The sequence below is a fragment of the Rhinoderma darwinii genome, chromosome 8 (assembly GCF_050947455.1).
Source record: "Rhinoderma darwinii isolate aRhiDar2 chromosome 8, aRhiDar2.hap1, whole genome shotgun sequence".
Classification (NCBI taxonomy): Eukaryota; Metazoa; Chordata; class Amphibia; order Anura; family Rhinodermatidae; genus Rhinoderma; species Rhinoderma darwinii.
The window spans coordinates 34,063,808-34,088,898 of NC_134694.1; positions in this window are offsets into that span (position 1 = coordinate 34,063,808).

Genomic DNA, 25,091 nt, shown 5'->3' on the forward strand with positions numbered 1-25,091 from the left:
TGACTGGAAAAAAGCTTAAATTATAGTCAACAAGTCTGTAGAGAACATGGGAGGGGCGATAAATACAGGTTACTGGGCCAGGATCAGACACTTCTTGGCACAGAAGAGGAGTTTTCCATTACTCATTAGTAATTTTTCATACGATACATTAACTTTGTAAACATTTACATAATAATACAATGTCTGAATGATATATACACATGTAACTAGTTATTAGCTAGTGGGTTATTATATAAGGCGCGGAAGTCCACATTCTAGCTACTCATTTCTTGCGGTGTTGATCCACTTATATCAATATAATACTGATGACTATGGATACCATTTCTTATATGCAACGGATTTAAACCCATTTTAAATTGCCTTCAGTTCCATAGTTTTACTGCCCTTATTGTCTACACTCATGGGTACAAGATTATTATTTAGATCTCTGTACTGGTCATGTTTATACATGTTTGAGTCATCTTTTCTAAGCTAAACAGTCTACAATATTTTTTGATTTGTGTTATTAAAGGGAAACAAAAATACGAGTTTCACATTGTAATTGTTTATTAAACAGACGTTCCGAGTTTCTGATAATTTCTGTTCCTCGCTATTTGGTAAGTAGTAGTTCAGGCTGTTGCCTAGAAGTTTACTTTGCCTGTGGATGACATAGCTGGATCTCCATGCTCCAGATCCACATGTGTCACCAGCTGTAGTAGTGAATTACTGGTGTTGGTGAAACGTCTTAATACACACCACCTGACACTGGCAACCAAGGAAATAGGATGACTGCTTGTACCCTGTGCTGGAGTTTATTTTATAGGTAAGTAATGATTATTTTTTAATATGATGGTATGGGATTGGACACAAGGTATTTGTTGCCCCAGCCTAAGTTTTTTCATTATTACTTATGTTGCCCATCTTATACCCAGGAGCCCAATCCTTTACATAAACTATGCGTTCATAAATTGCATTTTATACAACCCCAATTTACCTTGGCATCATGTACCTTGTTCGATTGTTACAATGTAATTTACTTTAGACCAAGTCTTATTCCATCTTATACTAACTTATACTAGACTTAATATTTTGGAAGCACATTGCTGTTGTGGCCCATAGGGGCATACATAGAACACATAGGGCTCAAAAAAAATATTCTCAATTGGTGATTCTTGAATTTAATTTTCTACATCACATAAATTATTTTGAATAAACATTGTAGTCCAATCTTACTTTGAATAAACATCATAGTCCAGTCTTACTTTGAATAAACATCGTAGTCCAGTGTCTCCGTGCAAGAGTCTAAAGCTCCAGCTTGTCGTTTCTTTACATGTAGTAGAAAGGCATTGTAATGTTATAATGCCGCTATCATAATACTATTATATAAACGCAATTCTCTAATTTAATATTTTTTTAAAACTTGTTTTATTAAAAGTTAAATCAACAGGGTCAAGAATTCAAAAGACATAAGTATAATTACCAAAAATACCCCTAGAGACAATAAGGAGTAATATTCAGGTTATACATAATAAAGTAAACTATATAACAAGAATTTGCTATACATACAGGTTTCTAAACGTATCAAAAATATCAAGCTCTTCAAATACAAAAATGGTAACATACAGATCATGTACTCTGCACACAGGCAGAAAAAAAGCCATGTTAGCATAATTGAAGCAATAATATATACATTAGTGGAATACATTAATAGCATTAGTCCATGAATCACGTAAAACTCAAACTGTACAATGTGTGAGAAGAGAGGAGCTCCAGTTACCCCATATAGATAAGAATTTAGCAGAGCATCCACGGTTCTTATATACTATTTTCTCATAAGGCAAAATATAATTTATCAGTTTACACCACTGGGCCAGCGTTGGTTTCCTGTCTGCCATCCAATGTATAGCCACAGCCTTCCTTGCCATGAACAGGGCCTACCTTAGGAAAACCTGTTCATGGGACGACCACTCATCTCCCAGGATCAGTCCCAGCAAACATATGTCAGGTGTTGGTGCTACCACATTCCCCGTAACCCACGTCAAAAAGGCCAAGACTTCATTCCAAAATGCAGATATCAAAAGACAATGCCATCTGGAAAAGTTGATAAAATCTGCTCTACTAGTACTACATCTATGGTATCTGGTGGTATTAAGTCTGCCCATGTGTTGAAGTCTGATCGGTGTAAGATAACATTGATGTATAATATAGAGTTGTATCAACTTGTTATTAGCAGCAGGAGAGACTAAATAATGTGAACTCAGGGCTTCTTGCCAATCATCATCAGTCATTAAAGGAATTAACTGCCTCCACTTAGTTTCTGCTATAAGAGGGTCGTGCCGATTGTTAGTATACAGCTGATGAGAATAAATAGTAGATACATAACCCTTCGGTGCTTGGGAACGCAGGAGGGCCACAAGAGAATACGGGGAGATTGTAGTGGAGGCTGGCGGACACTGATTTATTACCGCATGATGAAGTTGCATACAGTACAATATATCTTTCTGTGTCACATCATTGACTTCCTTAGCTAAACAATAATTCACCCAAGGTAGTCCGAGCAAGTGGTAGAGGCTGGGATTATTCCATAAGGTAATGTCTGCCACTTTATCGGTGAAGTGAGTTACAAACATAGCTTGTTGACATATACGCCTTGCTAATTTGTGTATAGGTAATAGGTGACAGTGGTAATAATCATGTGGTTCCAATACCGGCCATTTTCAGCGTTTGATACCAAGGGGGGGGGGGGAGAAACCAAGTAACGAAGCTGACCGGCTAGATAGTATATGAATAGATCCAGTAACGCATCACCAGCCTCTTCCTTAGGTCTTTCAACAGCAGATAATTTGAGCTTGGATCTCCCCCCCCCCCCCACTCACACACACTCACACACACACACACACACACACACACACACAAACAGCGCGAACAAAGAGTTTACTATCTTAAAGAAGCTCAGAGGAACTATCACATCTACATGTTCCAAAATGTATAACATCTTGAGGGGTATAATCATATTTAAAAGATTTATCCGACAAGATACAGAAAGAGGCAGAAGTTTCCACATCAGGAATTTGCCTCTGAGGTATTGTAATAGAGGCGCAATATATAGATCATTAGAATGTGTACTATCCCTAGCAATATAAATCCCTAGATATTTTAAGTTAGGGGTTACTTGCAACCCACAAAACTCTGAAGTCCAGCCACAATTATCGCCACATAGTGGCATTAAAAAGTATTTTTGCCAATTAATTAATAAACCTGAGTATATTCCAAATGTATTGAAAAGTGACATAGCTCTAGGAAGGGTGGCGGTAAGATTAGCCAGGAATAAGGCCATGTCATCCGCATTTAAGCCTATGCGATCTTCACAAGAACCTATCCGAACGCTTAAATATGCGGAGTCTTGCCGTATTCTAAGAGCTAGAGGTTCTATCGCAATTGCATGGAGGCCAAAGGCAGGAGATAGTAATCCATTCACCAAAACTCGGGCCCTAGGGTATTAATATAATATATTCCCACCTATTGAATGAAACGATCTCCAAACCCAAATTTGTGGAGAACTGCTATTAGATAAGGCCATTGACTGAATTGAATGCCTTGGCCATGTCTAATGAAGCCAAGGCCCTATCCTGCTGCTCCCACTATCTGATCTGCGATGCGACCTGAACCCGACGTATATTTTCAGAAGTGGATTTACTCAGTATAAAGCCGCATTGTATAATATCATGTATCACCTTACAAAGACGGTTAGCTAACATTTTTGTCCCAATTTTATCATCAACAGCAAGGAGCGAGATGGGTTTATATGACCCAGAGTCCTCAGAGTTCTTCCCAGGTTTTCACAGAACCACTATGGTCGCATCACATATCGAATCCGGGAGTGCGTTTTATTGAAAAATATACTCAAACAAGGTCAATATTTAAGGGGCTAGGCGCTCCCCATATTGCAGATATACTTCAAGTGGGATCCCATCAGGACCAGACGCCTTCTCTTTAGCTATAGACGCCATACCCTCCAATATCTCTTTCAAAGTAAAAGGGGAATCTAATATCTGCCCATGAAAAGATACCCCATCTAAATATGACCCCAGCCCATCCAGCTCGTACCGCACCTGCGAAGTATATAAATGACTATAGAACAATGCAAATTGGTTAAAGAGGCTCTGTCACCAGATTCTCAAATCCCTATCTCCTATTGCATGTGATCGGCGCTGCAACATAGATAACAGTAAAGTTTTTTGTTTTTTTTTAAAACGTTCATTTTTGGCCAAGTTATGAGCTATTTTATATATATATATATATATATATATATATATATATATATATATATGCAAAAATAGGCAGCACACCATAGATAAAGTGAAAAAAAGAGGGTACTTTATTGGCCCCAAGTGCGACGTTTCAGCTCTATCCACTAGAGCCTTTCTCAAGCAAATGACAAGTGAAACAACCGTGGTATAAATCAGAACACTGATTAACAAATTGATAACAGCAATCAAGTACAAATATAGGTATAGTCGAAAATATATACACACAATGCGCAAAGTAACTCCATTAGTGATATGACAGTATACATGTGTACAAAATATAGCAATACAAGCGTGTTACAGAATACACAAACAGAGAAATACATCCAGTACGTGTATATTATAATATAAGCACATATGTGAACAATCGTGTAATCAAGGTAATGTGAAATCTAAAAAGGATATCACCTGGGGATGTCAGATCATAAAACCGCAATGGCGGCATCCACGAGGCGCAACTGCGCATGCGTGAACGTATGGCTGAGGGTAAGGGTCACACTCAAGTGTGTCGTAATCGGCGCATGCGCACTGTATGTCTGAGTGCGCCGACGCCATATTGGATCCTGGATCAATAGGAAAGTGTAGGCGTTCTGCCCATATCTAATTAGATATAAGTTATACGAAATTAGACCAAGATGACAGGCAAGATAGTGTCACAGACCCAGATATTACCGGGCTCTATACCAGCAAAAAGAGAACACCACGTTTAAACATTGCAGCAGGGACGGCAGGAGGTCACAGATCCGCAACAAGCAGATCCGTGTCACTCACAGACAGGAAAAGCGCCTTATCATGCAAACATAACGTACACATGACAAAGTACAGTCCCAAGCCTCCCCGCTTTCGTCGTAAGACGTGCGTAATTAGCGTGACTGGAGAGCCTCATACCAACAATGGGTCATAGTAGCATAGAACACATATCTGCCTAACGTCACCACAGATCAATATTAAACATAGAATACATGAGAAGACAGTGCCATAAAACACAAAACCAGGATTATCAGCCATACATAAAATAAATGAAAATGATCCAATCGATCCACAGAAGTGATATCCCGTAAGATGCATCTTCATCTAGAATAGAAAAAATAAAATTAGTATATATTCAAAAATAGAAATTCAATTCACAGGTCAAATATACAGAACGGAAAGTCTGAGTGTACCATTGCTGAGACCCAATGGGAACAGGATCTACATAAGCCCACCCGACGCAAAATCTACATTTAAACCCATAGGTTTTAAGGTGTCCAGTCTTCCTATCCATTGCAACTCTCTAAGTTTAAGGAGTTTTGTCCTATCTCCTCCCCTTCTGGGTAACGGGATACGATCTAAAATAGAGAATCTTAATTGCTGTTCGGTATGCCCTAAATCAGTAAAATGTTTGGATACCGGAAGATCCAACCTCCTCTTCCTGATGGTATACCTATGTTGGTTGAGTCTGGTCTTCAGGTCCAAGGTGGTCTCACCTACATATAAAAGTTTACATGGACACTGAAGTACATAAATTACAAAATCGCTGTTACACGTCAAATAATGTCTAATGTGGAATTGTTTGCCCGTACCAGGATGTACGAAAATTGGTCCCTTATGTATAAGGGGACAATTCACACAACATAAACACGGATAACATCCCAACTTGGGTGTAGACAGAAACGTCTGTTTCTTAGTGCTAATGGGACCAATATCCGCTTTCACGAGCCTATTCTTTAGACTCGGAGGTCTCCGATACGAAAAAAGGGGGGGTTTGGTAAATTCCTTAACACGAGGAAGACCAATGTCGTCTATTGACATCAGCAATTTCATTGCTCCTTTCCGTGTAGGTCGAGACAAAGGGAATGCGTCCTAAATCGGTTGTTACGTCCTTAGATTCTAATACTGTCACCCTGTCCATTTTGTCTACTTTAGCTCTATGTTTATCAAGGAGTCTCGTCGGGTACCCACGTCTCTTAAAGCGATCCATCATTAGGTCCAGTGTTTTATCGGAACTACCTGTATCACTAACCACTCTCTTAACACGCATAAGCTGGCTGACAGGTAGGCTTTCCACCATCCTGCGTGGATGACTACTAGAGAAAAGGAGCAAATTATTGCAGTCAGTAGATTTTACAAAGAGCTCAGTGCTAAAATGATTACCGCTAATCCTGACCAGTACATCTAGAAATTGTATTTCTGACTCGGAATGTACCAGCGTGAACTTGACACCCTCATCAATTGCGTTTAGAAAATTATGGAAATCAATCAACATAGTGAGGTCTCCGGTCCAAATCAAGAAAATGTCATCGATGTATCACCACCACTTGACCACATGGTCAAAGTGGTGGGACCCATAGACGAACACCTCCTCCAAAGTACGCATGTATATATTGGCGTATGTAGGGGCAATGTTCGACCCCATAGCAGTACCACGCAGTTGTAAAAAGAAATCGTCCCCAAACAGGAAATAGTTACATCGCAGTATAATGTTAAGCAACTGTATAAGGAACATACGACACTCAGGAGAGAAATCAGATAGTTGTAAAAAATCTTCTACAGCCTTCAGGCCTCTAGCATGGTCAATAACGGTGTACAGACTTGTAACATCAAATGAGGCGAGTATGATGTTCTTATCGCTCGGTATAGAAACTTCCTGTAATTTTTTCAAAAAGTCGGACGTATCCCTAATCTAGGAACTGGCACCTATAGCATAGGGTCTGAGAATTTTGTCAAGAAATATAGCAACATGACAAAAGATAGAGTCCGTACTGGACACAATGGGACGGCCCGGGGGATTGGTTAACGTTTTGTGAATTTTAGGAAGTATATATAGGACCGGAGTTCTAGGGTGTTCAATAGTCAAATACTTACTCAAGCCCTCATCAATAATCCCTCCCAGTTTAGCCTTATCCAGTATTCCCTTGATTTCCCTACTAAATTCAAACTTGGGATCTTGTGAGATCCGTCTATAGACAGCCGAATCATTTAACTGTCTCCGTATCTCTTTTAAATACAGGGTAGTATCCATGACCACAACCGCACCACCCTTATCAGCTGGTTTGATTGTGATACCAGTATCTCTAGTTAACTCACTGAGTGCCTTAAACTCTGCTGTGGTCAAATTGGGATGTGTATGTCTATTGATAGGGCTAGGACCTATTTTAATGGTTTCAATGTCATTCTTAACTGCAGTGATGAATGCCTCAATAGCCGGCATACTCAATGAAGGTGTAAAATTACTTCCTTTAGAAAGACCAACATGTTTAAGGTTTAATTCAGAGCTCCTAATAGGCATATCAAAGAGTTTCTCAGAGAACCACCACTTTAACTTAATGGATCTAAAAAAACGAAACAGATCTTTTTCAATAGAGAACCAATCAGTACATGCAGCAGGACAAAATGACAGACCCTTATTCAGAAGAGAAGATTGAGCATCGGTCAATACCTTGGAGGATATATTAACAATTATCGTTTCCTCAACTCCATTGGACCCCTCCTCATCTGTTGTCTGGGCCTGTTCACTCTCTGGTTTAGACCGCCAACCGTGCCTTCTGCCCCCTCTCTTCTGTTCCAAAGATTGAAATCCGAACAAGAAGATATAAAGAGAAGAAAATGGAACAGAGATGCAGATGATTACCAGAAGGGGAAGGTGTATAACTGGCAGAGAGATGACTACAGAGATGCAACTGTGTCCAAGGATAATCGGAGACGTAGGAAATCATGGGCACCCAGCAAGGGGGCGACGGAGAATTCCTTTCCTTTTTTAGGGGAGACCCCGGACTCTTCCATACCGGCAGGAAGCGTACCAGGAGAGGGGGCAGAAGGCACGGTTGGCGGTCTAAACCAGAGAGTGAACAGGCCCAGACAACAGATGAGGAGGGGTCCAATGGAGTTGAGGAAACGATAATTGTTAATATATCCTCCAAGGTATTGACCGATGCTCAATCTTCTCTTCTGAATAAGGGTCTGTCATTTTGTCCTGCTGCATGTACTGATTGGTTCTCTATTGAAAAAGATCTGTTTCGTTTTTTTAGATCCATTAAGTTAAAGTGGTGGTTCTCTGAGAAACTCTTTGATATGCCTATTAGGAGCTCTGAATTAAACCTTAAACATGTTGGTCTTTCTAAAGGAAGTAATTTTACACCTTCATTGAGTATGCCGGCTATTGAGGCATTCATCACTGCAGTTAAGAATGACATTGAAACCATTAAAATAGGTCCTAGCCCTATCAATAGACATACACATCCCAATTTGACCACAGCAGAGTTTAAGGCACTCAGTGAGTTAACTAGAGATACTGGTATCACAATCAAACCAGCTGATAAGGGTGGTGCGGTTGTGGTCATGGATACTACCCTGTATTTAAAAGAGATACGGAGACAGTTAAATGATTCGGCTGTCTATAGACGGATCTCACAAGATCCCAAGTTTGAATTTAGTAGGGAAATCAAGGGAATACTGGATAAGGCTAAACTGGGAGGGATTATTGATGAGGGCTTGAGTGAGTATTTGACCATTGAACACCCTAGAACTCCGGTCCTATATATACTTCCTAAAATTCACAAAACCTTAACCAATCCCCCGGGCCGTCCCATTGTGTCCAGTACGGACTCTATCTTTTGTCATGTTGCTATATTTCTTGACAAAATTCTCAGACCCTATGCTATAGGTGCCAGTTCCTACATTAGGGATACGTCCGACTTTTTGAAAAAATTACAGGAAGTTTCTATACCGAGCGATAAGAACATCATACTCGCCTCATTTGATGTTACAAGTCTGTACACCGTTATTGACCATGCTAGAGGCCTGAAGGCTGTAGAAGATTTTTTACAACTATCTGATTTCTCTCCTGAGTGTCGTATGTTCCTTATACAGTTGCTTAACATTATACTGCGATGTAACTATTTCCTGTTTGGGGACGATTTCTTTTTACAACTGCGTGGTACTGCTATGGGGTCGAACATTGCCCCTACATACGCCAATATATACATGCGTACTTTGGAGGAGGTGTTCGTCTATGGGTCCCACCACTTTGACCATGTGGTCAAGTGGTGGTGATACATTGATGACATTTTCTTGATTTGGACCGGAGACCTCACTATGTTGATTGATTTCCATAATTTTCTAAACGCAATTGATGAGGGTGTCAAGTTCACGCTGGTACATTCCGAGTCAGAAATACAATTTCTAGATGTACTGGTCAGGATTAGCGGTAATCATTTTAGCACTGAGCTCTTTGTAAAATCTACTGACTGCAATAATTTGCTCCTTTTCTCTAGTAGTCATCCACGCAGGATGGTGGAAAGCCTACCTGTCAGCCAGCTTATGCGTGTTAAGAGAGTGGTTAGTGATACAGGTAGTTCCGATAAAACACTGGACCTAATGATGGATCGCTTTAAGAGACGTGGGTACCCGACGAGACTCCTTGATAAACATAGAGCTAAAGTAGACAAAATGGACAGGGTGACAGTATTAGAATCTAAGGACGTAACAACCGATTTAGGACGCATTCCCTTTGTCTCGACCTACACGGAAAGGAGCAATGAAATTGCTGATGTCAATAGACGACATTGGTCCATGTTAGGTAACTGTCTTCCTCGTGTTAAGGAATTTACCAAACCCCCCCTTTTTTCGTATCGGAGACCTCCGAGTCTAAAGAATAGGCTCGTGAAAGCGGATATTGGTCCCATTAGCACTAAGAAACAGACGTTTCTGTCTACACCCAAGTTGGGATGTTATCCGTGTTTATGTTGTGTGAATTGTCCCCTTATACATAAGGGACCAATTTTCGTACATCCTGGTACGGGCAAACAATTCCACATTAGACATTATTTGACGTGTAACAGCGATTTTGTAATTTATGTACTTCAGTGTCCATGTAAACTTTTATATGTAGGTGAGACCACCTTGGACCTGAAGACCAGACTCAACCAACATAGGTATACCATCAGGAAGAGGAGGTTGGATCTTCCGGTATCCAAACATTTTACTGATTTAGGGCATACCGAACAGCAATTAAGATTCTCTATTTTAGATCGTATCCCGTTACCCAGAAGGGGAGGAGATAGGACAAAGCTCCTTAAACTTAGAGAGTTGCAATGGATAGGAAGACTGGACACCTTAAAACCTATGGGTTTAAATGTAGATTTTGCGTTGGGTGGGCTTATGTAGATCCTGTTCCCATTGGGTCTCAGCAATGGTACACTCAGACTTTCCGTTCTGTATATTTGACCTGTAAATTGAATTTCTATTTTTGAATATATACTAATTTTATTTTTTCTATTCTAGATGAAGATGCATCTTACGGGATATCACTTCTGTGGATCGATTGGATCATTTTCATTTATTTTATGTATGGCTGATAATCCTGGTTTTGTGTTTTATGGCACTGTCTTCCCATGTATTCTATGTTTAATATTGATCTGTGGTGACGTTAGGCAGATATGTGTTCTATGCTACTATGACCCATTGTTGGTATGAGGCTCTCCAGTCACGCTAATTACGCACGTCTTACGACGCAAGCGGGGAGGCTTGGGACTGTACTTTGTCATGTGTACGTTATGTTTGCATGATAAGGCGCTTTTCCTGTCTGTGAGTGACACGGATCTGCTTGTTGCGGATCTGTGACCTCCTGCCGTCCCTGCTGCAATGTTTAAACGTGGTGTTCTCTTTTTGCTGGTATAGAGCCCGGTAATATCTGGGTCTGTGATACTATCTTGCCTGTCATCTTGGTCTAATTTCGTATAACTTATATCTAATTAGATATGGGCAGAACGCCTACACTTTCCTATTGATCCAGGATCCAATATGGCGTCAGCGCACTCAGACAAACAGTGCGCATGCGCCGATTACGACACACTTGAGTGTGACCCTTACCCTCAGCCATACGTTCACGCATGCGCAGTTGCGCCTCGTGGACGCCGCCATTGCGGTTTTATGATCTGACATCCCCAGGTGATATCCTTTTTAGATTTCACATTACCTTGATTACACGATTGTTCACATATGTGCTTATATTATAATATACACGTACTGGATGTATTTCTCTGTTTGTGTATTCTGTAACACGCTTGTATTGCTATATTTTGTACACATGTATACTGTCATATCACTAATGGAGTTACTTTGCGCATTGTGTGTATATATTTTCGACTATACCTATATTTGTACTTGATTGCTGTTATCAATTTGTTAATCAGTGTTCTGATTTATACCACGGTTGTTTCACTTGTCATTTGCTTGAGAAAGGCTCTAGTGGATAGAGCTGAAACGTCGCACTTGGGGCCAATAAAGTACCCTCTTTTTTTCACTTTATCTATGGTGTGCTGCCTATTTTTGCATTTCTGTTGATATTGAGAGCTTGGTCTGCTCCCTGGGACCTGCACCCACATCTTCTTATTCACCGGTGCTGCTGGATTTTTTTTTTGTCTATATATATATATATATATATATATATATATATATATATATATATGCAAATGAGATTTGAAATGGACAACTGGGCGTTTTTTTCCGTTATGTCCAACTGGGCGGACATACCAGTTAAAAACACAATACACGCCCAGTTGAACATAACGAAAAAAACAAACGCCCAGTTGTCCATTTCAAAGCTCATTTGCATATATATAAAATAGCTCATAACTTGGCCAAAATGAATGTTTTTAAAAAAAAACAAAACGTTACTGTTATCTACATTGTAGCGCCGATCACATGCAATAGGAGATAGGGGTTTGAGAATCTGGTGACAGAGCCTCTTTAAGAATAGCCTCCGGAGATGTAACCAAGACATTTTCCTGTATACCTATCCAGGAGGAGAAGTAGTTTTTTGTCTAACCATATGAGCAAGAAATTTACTGGATTGGTTACCCAATTCGAAATGAGATTGTTTGGTGAAAAACAGTCTACGAGACGGCTTTACTTTCAGAACCTGCAGATGTTGTCTGCTGAGATTTAGCCACTCCGATTTATGTGCATGGGACGGATCTTGTATAAACTCCCCTTCAGCATGAGCACAAGGTTGTGCGAAGTCTTCCTCCTGGTAGGCTGAGGATCACTTTATATAGGAGATATAGGATCTAATACATCCTCTAATGTGGGCTTTTAGAGTATCAAAAAACAAGTATACTGTCTTCCATTTGAGCGTGAGCTTAAAGAGGCTCTGTCACCAGATTTTGCAACCCCTATCTGCTATTGCAGCAGATAGGCGCTGCAATGTAGATTACAGTAACGTTTTTATTTTTAAAAAACGAGCATTTTTGGCCAAGTTATGACCATTTTCGTATTTATGCAAATGAGGCTTGCAAAAGTACAACTGGGCGTGTTGAAAAGTAAAAGTACAACTGGGCGTGTATTATGTGTGTTACATCGGGGCGTGTTTACTACTTTTACTAGCTGGGCGCTCTGATGAGAAGTATCATCCACTTCTCTTCAGAACGCCCAGCTTCTGGCAGTGCAGATCTGTGACGTCACTCACAGGTCCTGCATCGTGTCGGCACCAGAGGCTACAGTTGATTCTGCAGCAGCATCAGCATTTGCAGGTAAGTAGCTACATCGACTTACCTGCAAACGCCGATGCTGCTGCAGAATCATCTGTAGCCTCTGGTGCCGACACGATGCAGGACCTGTGAGTGACGTCACAGCGTGATCTCTGGAGAACACGGCTGTGTCTGCACTGCCAGAAGCTGGGCGTTCTGAAGAGAAGTGGATGATACTTCTATACACAACGCCCAGCTAGTAAAAGTAGTAAACACGCCCCGATGTACGCACATAATACACACCCAGTTGTACTTTTACTTTTCAACACGCCCAGTTGTACTTTTGCAAGCCTCATTTGCATAAATACAAAAATGGTCATAACTTGGCCAAAAATGCTCGTTTTTTTTAAATAAAAACGTTACTGTAATCTACATTGCAGCGCCTATCTGCTGCAATAGCAGATAGGGGCTGCAAAATCTGGTGACAGAGCCTCTTTAAATAAATATGAACAGTTGCTCAGATATTCGGTCATTTTGCTGAATGAGCTGGAGGCAAAAAGTATGTATCTTACACCTACCCTTCTGTCCAATTTATTGATTTAGCGTCAGTAGTAACAGGCTGTGATCAGACATTCCCCTAGGCAGGTGAGTAATAGACACTACATAATGCAATATAGCAGGAGACCCAAAAATATTATCTAGTCTGTGACAGGTAAATTCCCTTACTCCAGGGCTAGTAGCCCTCCACATATCTATCCATCCCATTTCTTGCATAAGCAAAGCCAATTATAAGGGTCCTGCGGAGAACCGCATTTCCGGATGGGATAAACAATCATTTAAAGGAGATTAAAATCTCCCATCAAAACAATACAAGATTCTGAGTACGATGAGGCAAAACTCAAAGCATCCTGAATACTTCCTAATGAGGCCGGGGGGGGGGGGGGGGATTATAGATTCCCATAATGACATGGGGACGATCATCAACAAGTGCGTTTACAATATGCCATTAGGGTCTATACGTGTTTGCAGAGGTTCCCATCATAATCTAGAATGCACCATCAATGCCACTCCCCTAGGAGTGTGAAGCATGCCTGACCGGCTGTAACCAAGATCTTTTTAAACTATGCGAGGAGTCAGGTGTCATAGGCAGGGCTGAATCTAGCTTTTCTGCTGCCTGAGGCAAAAATTTAAATGGTGCTCCCCAGATTTTGATTGACATCCCCCTGGCTGTTGTACATCACTAATAGAGATGAGCGAACCGGGACAACCGAACCCGGTTTCGGTCCGAACATCGTGAAAAGTTCGGTTTGCAGCGAATCCGAACTTCACCGGGTTCGGCCGAACACGTTTTGACCGAACCGGCTACATTTTGGCGCCTGCCACATGTTAGATCTAAAATGGAGGATTTCAAAATATCACCTGACATCAGGCTAACCCATAATGCCTTGCAAACGGCTCTCCCAGCCAATCGGGAGGCAGCATAGGGGCGGGCTCAAGCCTGCAATAATAGTCTATGCACGGAGCCAAGCAGCCATTTTAGAGACAGGAGCTGTAGGGATAGCATCTCTGTGCAGTAAGGGAAAGCTTTAGGAATCTAAAAGCCAGGAATCTAGCAATCGAAGGGGCTCATCCACTACAGCGGGAGTCTACTCTACTTTCAACATCCAAATTGCAATACAAATTCTCCATTTGCCAAGCCAGTGTGTGAATAAGCTTTTATAAGGGGCTCATCCCCGTTGCATGGGTTAACATCCAACTTGCAATCCAGGCAGGCAGCTGTAGTACTACAACTCCCAGCATTCCCTGAGTGCACAATGGCTGATAGAAATTCTCATTCATTGCCATTTGCCAAGCCAGTGTGTGAATAAGCTTTTATAAGGGGATCATCCCCGTTGCATGGGTTAACATCCAACTTGCAATCCAGGCAGGCAGCTGTAGTACTACAACGCCCAGCATTCCCTGAGTGCACAGTGGCTGATAGAAATTCTCATTCATTGCCATTTGCCAAGCCAGTGTGTGAATAAGCTTTTATAAGGGGCTCATCCCCGTTGCATGGGTTAACATCCAACTTGCAATCCAGGCAGGCAGCTGTAGTACTACAACACCTAGCATTCCCTGAGTGCACAGTGGCTGATAGAAATTCTCATTCATTGCCATTTGCCAAGCCAGTGTGTGAATAAGCTTTTATAAGGGGCTCATCCCCGTTGCATGGGTTAACATCCAACTTGCAATACAGGCAGCCTTTGTAGTACTACAACGCCAAGCATTCCCTGACTGACTGGCACCTTATGAGTCACTGATTTTCCGCCAGTCCGAATAACAATTTAAAAGGGCCTCATTTCTGCCTAAGGGTTTAATTCAACGTGCTAATTAAGTACAGCCGGTGCCTTTGGTGCTATTATACAAGTCACAGCATACACTGACTGCCACCTATTCACAGTCACTCATTTTCAGCCAGTCCAAATAATATTTTATAAGGGCCTCATTCCTCTAGTAGGGGAAGGGGTTTTGATTCAACTTGCTGCACTCCAGCAGTGAAATGTCTGGTAAAAAAAAGGTTGTGAAAGGACGGGGTAGAGGAAAAAACACCCATGCCATGTCCTCTTCCAGTCCAAATGTTGGATCTGTTGGTGCCAGACCCAGTACCAGCATTTGTGGCACAAGACATGTGCCCAGTTCTACTAGTAGCAGTAGCCATGTGCCTGCTGGTAGTAGTAGCAGTATCAGCAAGCCAAACTTGTCCATCTCCTCCGGTGGGTGGGTTACTTTAGACAATACGGCCATTGTGGACTGGTTGGCTGGCTCGCGGTCATCTCAGCAGGAAGACTCTGACGATCTGGCTTCAAGCCAGGTTTCGTTGGATTCCAGATCCTCTACAGTTCCTTGGCACAGTGACAGTAGTAATTAGGGTATTTCTAGTGTTTCCATTCCATCATCTATGTCTTCACTCCCCCTTCCTACTGGGAAGCCATCTTTCCTGAGAGTCCTAAGAGACATCTCCTCGGGTGCGAAGGAAGATACTGAACAACATAGTGATAATGATTTGTTTTCCACGAGTCAGCCAACGGAGTGTGTTGCGGCGGTGGTGGTGGTGGAAGCCCTTTCCGCATAGCTGTGGTAGTGGGGGTGTTGGTGGTAGCCGTGGTGGCAGACGCAGTAATGAGGGGGGGCATGGAGCCTGCCATGATGTCACATCACATTCACAACACAGTGACAGAAGTGGCGGGGATGATGAGGAGGGCTATGATGATGTTGTTTTAGACAGGACGTGGGGACCAGGTGACGAGGTGATGACGGTGTTAGAGGAGAAGGGTAGTAGTGGCGGCACTGGCAGTGATAAACAGCCAAGCCGAGGTAGGGGCAGAAGTCAATCTGCAAAACGTTGCAGCGGTAGGGTCAGCTCAGGAGCCGGTGACGGCGACACTGCTGCTACTGGTGTAGGCTCCCGAAAAAAGCCCGCCAGACAAGGGGCGAGCTCGGGTGGTGGTGGTGGACGTGGTACTACCTCTTTACGGTACTCTGCCGTGTGGCAATTTTTCTGTACCTTCCCGGAGGACGAAAACATGGCACAGTGCCGTATCTGCAAGCAGAAAGTAAGGCGTGGGCAGGGCAGCAATGTAGGAACTACCGCTCTATGTAAACACATGGAGCGGCATCACAAGACCATGTGGGACAATCGACATGCCCCATCATCATGTACATCTAATGAAGACCCCTCTGCTGTTCCTGCTGCTGCTCAGAGTCCCTGTCATCTAAGTAGTAGCCAGGCCTTATCCACCATCTCGTTGTCATCATCATCACTGTCATCTAGTGCTCCACCTACGTCCCGTCAGTTATCCATTACGGAATCGTTGTCCAATAAGCAACAATATATACCCAGTCATCCACGTGTCGTGCGGCTTAATTCACACCTGGCTAAGTTGTTGGTGGTGCAGTCGCTGCCGTACCACCTGGTCGACTCCGCTGGCTTCAAGCAATTGATGGTGTGCGCTCAGCCTAGGTGGCGAATACCTAGCCGCCATTACTTCTCCAAGACAGCTGTCCCTGCCTTGCACAAGCACGTGGAGGAAAAGGTGTGCCAGTCCTTGCAATTATCCGTGTGCAGCAGGGTACATGCCACCGTGGAGCAGCAACTATGGACAGGGACAGTGCATGTCTGTCACGGCCCACTGGGTCAATATTTTGCAGTCCGATGCACCACCGCAGCAATGCCAGGCATTACCACCTCCACGCTTGTATCTTTCTGGTTCAACTCCGGACACCAGGCGCCTACCATCCTCCTCCTCCTACTCCTCCTCCTTGCCCTCCTCAATGGAGGTCTTCCCATCCCGACAGGACACAGCGTATCTTCCACTCCTCCTTCCTCCTCTTTTCATAGGTGCAAGGTGAAGCGCCACAACGCTGTCTTACACCTGCTGAGCCTGGGCGAGAAAAGCCACGCAGGGCAGGAGCTGCTGCTGTGCATCAAGGAGGAAATCGCACGCTGGCTGTCTCCTCTGAAACTCTCACTGGGCAATGTTGTCTCTGCGTCTAGGTCACCTGACACACGCTCCTTGCATGGCACATGTGATAAATCTGGTCATAACACGCTTCTTAAAGTCATATGTTGGTTTGAAGGGGGTGCTGGCCATGTCCAGGAGGGTTTGCGTTCGCGTTAGACATTCGTATGCATTTAAGCACGCCCTCCTGGACTTGCAGCGTCAAAACAATCTCCCAGAACACAGCCTGATTTGCGACTGGATTTGGAGATGGAATCACAGGAAGGGATAGGGGACGAGGCAGCCGAACAACATGACAGTGATGGTGGTGATGACGAGTCTGACGACGACCTTGATGATGGACAACCATGGCAGTATGGGGCGGAGACGGAACCAACCGGGCCCTCTGAAACGCTGGCCAGGATGGCGAGCTGTATGCTTCGTTACTTGCGCGCTGACTGTCGTATTGTTAGCATGAAGCAAAGAGATGAGTACTGGATAGCCACACTTTTAGACCCTCTGTATAAAGCCAGAATGGGGGAGTTTTTGCGCCTTCCGAGAGCGAGGCAAAATTGGCTTATTATCGAGAGAAGCTATGCAGCCAGCTTGTCACGGATTTCAAACGGCAAACACCTGCTGCAAGCATGTCTGACCGGGGGGGCCACTCTCCGCTCCCCACTGTCTCATCGTTCCACCGCCTCTGGCAGAGCTACCTCTGCAATAGGCGGCAGCAGCAGCAGCCAATTCAGTTTGGAAAATATGATGACAACATTTTTACATCCAATACCCCGACCTGACACACATCGTAGTCACCAAAGGGATGTTCACCATCACCAGCACCTAAACAACCAGGTTCACTCGTACCTGGACTGTGCCCTTTCTCCATCAGAAATCCTGATCCCAGACCCCATGGACTCTAGGTCAGCAGATTGGATCATTGGCAAGAACTGGCCCTGTTTGCCATGGGTGTACTGTCTTGTCCACCCTCCAGTGTAGCGTCAGAGAGGGTATTCAGCGCGGCAGGGGGCTTCGTCACCCCTAAGCGAACAAGATTGTCAGCCAACAGCTTGGAAAATCTCACGTTTCTGAAAATGAATCAAGCGTGGATCGGTGAGGATTTTAAAACCCCTGTGCCTGATGCCACTGATTAGATCTGGCATTGCTGCTGCTGCTGCCGCTGCCGCCTGCTACTGCCACCTGCTACTACGGGATTCTGTCCTGTCCACTCTTATTTTAATGTGCCGCTGTCGGTGCTGCTACTACTTCTACCACCAATCCACCCTCAGTGCCGTCTGCTACAAGCAGGCCTGCCCCACCACAGGGCTTTGTCTGTGACTGTCCAGTCTGTTTTAATGTGCTGCTACTACTACTACTACCACCACCCGTGCTGTCTGTTGGCTACGTCTACTACCACTAATACACCTCCACTGCCATCTGCTACAAGCAGGCCTGAGGCCTGCCCCACCACAGGGCTTTGTCCTGTGACTGTCCAGTCTGTTTTAATGTGCTGCTACTACTACTATCACCACCCTTGCTGTCTGTTGGCTACCTCTACTACTACTTCTACCACCAATACACCTCCACTGCCGTCTGCTACAAGCAGGCCTGGAGGGCTTGTGAAAAGCCATTGAACCCCGGCAGGCATCTGCCAATAAAAAGGGTACATTTTTGGAGGGCTTGCACTCAAAAGCCATTGCTTGTTGCTTTTACATCCATGTATGGATGAACCCCGGCAGGCATCTGCCAATAAAAAGGGTAAATTTTTGGAGGGCTTGCACTCAAAAGCCATTGCTTGCTGCTTTTACATCCATGTATGGATGAACCCCGGCAGGCATCTGCCAATAAAAAGGGTACATTTTTGGAGGGCTTGTGAAAAGCCATTGCTTGTTGCTTTTACATCCATGTATGGATGAACCCCGGCAGGCATCTGCCAATAAAAAGGGTACATTTTTGGAGGGCTTGTCAAAAGCCATTGCTTGTTGCTTTTACATCCATGTATGGATGAACCCTGGCAGGCATCTGCCAATAAAAAGGGTACATTTTTGGAGGGCTTTTGAAAAGCCTTTGCTTGTTACTTTTACATCCATGTATGGATGAACCCCGGCAGGCATCTGCCAATAAAAAGGGTACATTTTTGGAGGGCCTGTGAAAAGCCATTGCTTGTTGCTTTTACATCCATGTATGGATGAACCCCGGCAGGCATCTGCCAATAAAAAGGGTACATTTTTGGAGGGCTTGTGAAAAGCCATTGCTTGTTGCTTTTACATCCATGTATGGATGAACCCCGGCAGGCATCTGCCAATAAAAAGGGTAAGTTTTTGGAGGGCTTGTGAAAATCCATTGCTTGTTGCTTTTACATCCATGTATGGATGAACCCCGGCAGGCATCTGCCAATAAAAAGGGTACATTTTTGGAGGGCTTGTGAAAAGCCATTGCTTGTTGCCTTTTTTAACAATTCATTAAGCATACAACATGCACAAGTGCAGTGGTTTCTGTTAGTTATCACCGTGTCCCATCCGTTTTCCTATAGCCATATATGTTGGCGTAACTTTGACACTAACTTTGCCTTAAAGACAGCTCAAAAGTACTTGGATACACTCATGGGTGACCTAAGAGTGTTATACAGGGCTTCTAGGGCTTTTGAACAGTGTTATACACGATTTTTAGGGGCTTTCTTGAATTACAGGTTCGGTCAGAACTAGTTCGGTCCGAATCAAACTTTTTCATGAAATTCGGCGAACCAGCCGAACCGAACTTTTCATAAGTTCGCTCATCTCTAATCACTAACAACCTCCTCCAACTTTTGTCGATGCGCCGTTGCCTTGTACTCTCCTGTCATGCGCGGTGCAGCGATGAAGCCTGTGTGTGCCCAAGTAGTACAAGGCAATGGCGTATCCAAGAAAGATGGAGGAGGCTGCTAGTGATGTATAATAGCCAGGGGGAGGTCAATCAAGCATGGAAAGGTGGGTTTAGGGGCAGGACTATGTGACTTTTTAGGATAGTGGCACCGCCCCATGAACCTTTAATGGGTAATTAGCATATAGCGTGCGCCGTTTTAAAAGTTGATTTTATCGATTTTCCTGCATCGGTAAAAAAAACACACAGGGGAATGTTTGGAAATATTGTCAAGCCATGTATTACCAGATGGGAGCTGTTCAAGGGGTTAAAACTACCTGACAGGTTCCCATTAAATATACAATGAATTGAAAAAAACTCCATCTGCCCTGCAATTTTGTTATTATATACAGTACATATATATAGTACCAGAACCATGATATCTAATTACCGAAAATACCATATTACGTTTCTCAGGGGAGCCCAGACCCCTTACATTCCAAGACATTATCTGTGTAGCCGCCATTTCCCTCTTCTATTTAAGGTGTCAAATAAAGCTTATAAACATATTGGTCGCTATATTGATATTTAAATATCTCAGCCATCGTTTTTTTTCCCAGGTACCTGCGGTAGTTATATCAGATCCATATATGTCTTTATAAAAAAAAGCTTAACCCATGAATACATACAGAACAACCTATTGTAAACAGAGCTCAACAGGAGTATATAGTATAAAGTTTTGCAGCTTTTAGGGGATAGTCTCCAAAGTGAGGGTGTTGTCCGCTTTAGAGTCTCAGCTGAGTAGAAGGTTAGAACAATAAAAGATATTCATGTCTGTCACTAGACAGTCCACACATATCCCATATGCATATCTATATTACACCCATATTAATATGAAACATATAACAACTATTGGGTTGTGATCAGGACTATGTAAACCATATAGTAGATAATATCAGATAACTACATACCCTTCAAGAGTCCTATACATCTATCATAGTCACTAAATGCAGGTCACAGAACGTCTGTTCTTGTGATCCAATCCTCTGCCTCGGTCGGGTTCGTAAAGAACAAAGAACGATCGCCATCCTAAGCCGTGGCGGGTAATCCATTGAGTAGGGGATATGTAGATCCCAAAGGCGTCTCTTTATCTGGGTATAAGATGCTCTCTGACACAGTAGTTCAGGAGAGAAATCAGGGAAAATGGACACTGAAGTGTTCTCAAACTGGATCACTCCAGCGTTCTGCCAGTAGAACGGTGTCCCTGTCCTAACAATTAAGAAGACGTGCCAGTAAGGGTCTTGGGAGGGCCCCCCGGGATGGGAGGTTTAGCAGGCACCCTATGTGCTCTTTCCACTACAAATGGCATTGAAAATTGGACCTCAGGAAAAATTTCCGATTTCTCAGGTAATCTCACTATCCCGAGATTGTTGTGTCGTGACCTATTCTCCTGGTAATCTGCTTTTTGGCACTAGATATGCAGGTCTTGTATGTCGGTAGGCATGTTGGCAGTTCGGTCTTCCAGGGAGAAGACCCGACCTTCTACCTCGGTTACACGGTCCCTCAGATTTTGGAGATTTTAATGCAGCAGGCCCAAATCAACCTGTACCTCGTCAATCATAGAGGTAAGTGAGGATCTAGTACCCAGGATAGCAGATAATAGCTTCTCCAAAGCCCCTTTCAGCATCAGCTCTTTCTCTGATGTAGCGAGTGCAGGGTCATCTATCACAGCCGTGCTAGAGCCCGGGACATGCATGAAGGAAGTCCCACCGGCACCATCTTGCGTCAACACTCGGGCATAAAATTTCCGTTTTTCTGCTGCCTTGGCTACTTTACTATGTGCCATCTTACATTCGGGAGATCTTCCCTTCTCAAGTAGGAGGTATGGCATTTTGGCAGGATTTTATAGCCACAGGATGAATCTTAACAGGATGCCGACATGGAGCAGCAGCCACACGTGTCCTCTCACATCAGTTGTTAGCCACACCCCCTCTCTAATTCAATATTATATGTAAAGTGGCTCCAGGGTAAAGAGATATAAAAGATAAACAGAATCAGGACAGAGAGCACTCCTTTTGTGTTAGGGGGGATTCACACGAGCGTGTATTCGGTCCGTGCGGGCCGCGTGGTTTTCACGCGGCACGCATGGACCAATACAAGTCTATGGGGCAGTACAGACAGTCCGTGCTTTTTGCGCAGCGTTTGTCTGCTGCGCAAAATGCGCGACAGGTTCAATAACTCTGCGTATTTCGCGCATCACGCACCCATTGAAGTCAATGGGTGCGTGAAAATCACGCGCACCACACGGAAGCACTTCCGTGGGACGAGCGTGATTCGCGCAACAGCAGTGAAAAGGATGAATGAAAACCGAAAAGCACCACGTGCTTTTCTGTTTCCGAACATCCAAACGGAGTGTCTTTGCGTACCGAACTTCACCGGGTTCGGCCAAACTCGTTTTGGCCGATCCCGGCAAAAAAATTATCGGTACGCGACGTCAGGAGATACTCACTGTCCATGGTGCTGAAAGAGTTAAACTGTTTCAGCACCATGGACAGTGACTTGCGATCCCAAAATACATTAACCTGTAAAAAAAACCCGAAGTTCTAACTTACCGATTACTCCTGTCTCCTTCCTGCAGTCCGACCTCCCGGGATGACACTTCAGTTCAAGTGACAGCTCCAGCCAATCACAGGCCAAGCACAGGCTGCAGCCAATCACAGGCTGCAGCGGTCACTTGGACTGCTGCGTCATCCAGGGAGGTGGGGCCCGATGTCAAGAGAGGCGCGTCACCAAGGACGCGTCACCAAGGACGCGTCACCAAGGACGCGTCACCAAGGCAACGGCCGGGAAGTTCTCGGTAAGTAGGAACTTTATCTTTTTTTTGTACAGGTTTTTCGCTGTTGTGTTCGGCATTCACTGTCGAGGGTGCTGAAAGATTTAGCTCTTTCAGCACCTTGGACAGTGACGGGCGTTGACAAGCCTCATCTCTATGATGCCGGCTGCGCGAAAATCACGCAGCCGCGCATCAGACACGCATGACACACGCAGCTGTCAAATGGTTTTTGCGCTCGCAAAACGCTGCGTTGTTTGCGCGCGCAAAAACGCAACGTTCGTGTGAATCTCCCCTTACTGTGGACAATCCCAGAGAGAGATAGGTATGTTTGCAGAGGCATGCCTGACGGTGCAATACGTACGAACTAGGGGCGCCGAAAGTGCAGCAAACAAACTAGGGGCACCACAATGGGTTTGCCACTAGTTACGGCAATCTGTTTATAGACGCCCTAAAAGAAGACTATATTTATAATAAAGATCTCTTTTTTTTTTTTATCACATTATAATAACGATCTTTTTAACAAACACATAGGGGGGAATATTTGAAAAGGTTTACGCCAGTTTTATGACTTTTTACTTTTCTCTACACTTTTTGAAATTTATTATAATTTACGCCAGAAAAAACCCGGTGGGGAGAAGAGAACAGCAGTGTGGCGAGTATGTTTTTTTGTTTATTTTATGTGATGGGGGGATGTATGAGGTGCCGTTGTTATGCCACAATTGTGGCACATGGCCAGTAAAAAGTTGCAACCAGTGGCGTAACTACTGCCGTAGCAGCTGTAGCGGCTGCTACGGGGCCCTCAGCATGAGGGGGCCCGTGTCGCCCGCCGGCACGGGCCCCCACCATGGCCGGAGGCTCCGCTAGCAGCCGCTATGGCTGCTACAGCGCGACGCCACTGAACACTACGGCAGAGCAGGGAGGTATCTCCCCGCTCTGCCATTAAACAAAAGACATGTATCCCCTATCCACAGGATATCCACAGGATAGGGGATACATGTGTGATCGCTGGCATTGATAGGGAGAACGGGGGACCGAATGTCCCCCACTGAAGTTCTCCATCACAAACCTCAGACTTCCGGTGTAAAGGATCTGCCAGACACAACTTCTGTGTCGACGCCCATAGGTAATCAGTCTGCACCTGCTTCTATGTCTGTGAGACTGACTCCATCTTCCACCACCCAGGATGGCAGGCTTAGGAGTGGGAGAGCCTATCACAGCCTGGCCAGACGGAGCTAGCTCCCGCCCTCTGTCTATTTATACCTGCCTTTCCTATTCCTCCTTTGCTTGTGATTCTTCTCTGTTGGTTTCCTGGCCCTGCTGCAGCTTCTTGAACTACTGATCCTCTGCTTGTGATTGACCTTGGCTTTAATGACCATTCTTCTGCTCTGCGTTTTTGTACCTCGCTCATCTCCTGGTTTGACTCGGCTCGTTCACCTCGCTTGTTGCTCACGGTGTTCCCGTGGGCAACTTCCCCATTTCCCTGGCTTCTTTGTACCCTTGTCTGTTTGTCTGTCTTGCACCTATTGAGTGTAGGGACCGTCGCCCAGTTGTACCCCGTCGCCTAGGGCAGGTCGTTGCAAGTAGGCAGGGACTGAGTGGCGGGTAGATTAGGGCTCACTTGTCTGTTTCCCTACCCCAACATTACATCCGGGGTCTGTGTCCGCAGCTCCGTAAAAATGAATGGAGCGCCGGTCGCGTGTGTGCGCATGCGTGACCAGCGCTCCTTTCATTTTTATTGAGCTGTGCAGACTCCGGAAGTCAGAGGTTAGTCATGGAGAACTTCGGGGGACTTTCGGTCCCCCGTTCTCCCTATCGCTGCCAGCGATCACAAATGTATCCCCTATCCTGTGGAGAGGGGATACATGTCTTTTGTAGGACACACTGTATGTCGCATTTTTTGGGGGTTTGGGGACGCTGTATGGCGTTCCCTACAGGGGGCTGTATAGTGTTCCCTACAGGGGGGACTATATGGCGTTATCTACAGGGGGGGCTGTATGGCGTTATCTACAGGGGTGGGCTGTATAGCGTTCCCTACGGGGGGGGCTGTATGGCATTCCCTACAGGGGAGCTGTATGGCGTTCCCTACAGGGGGGGCTGTATGGCGTTCCCTACAGGTGGTGCTGTATGGTGTTCCCTACAGGGGGGGCTGTATGGCATTCCCTACGGGGGGCTGTATGGCGTTCCCTACAGGGGGGCTGTATGGCGTTCCCTA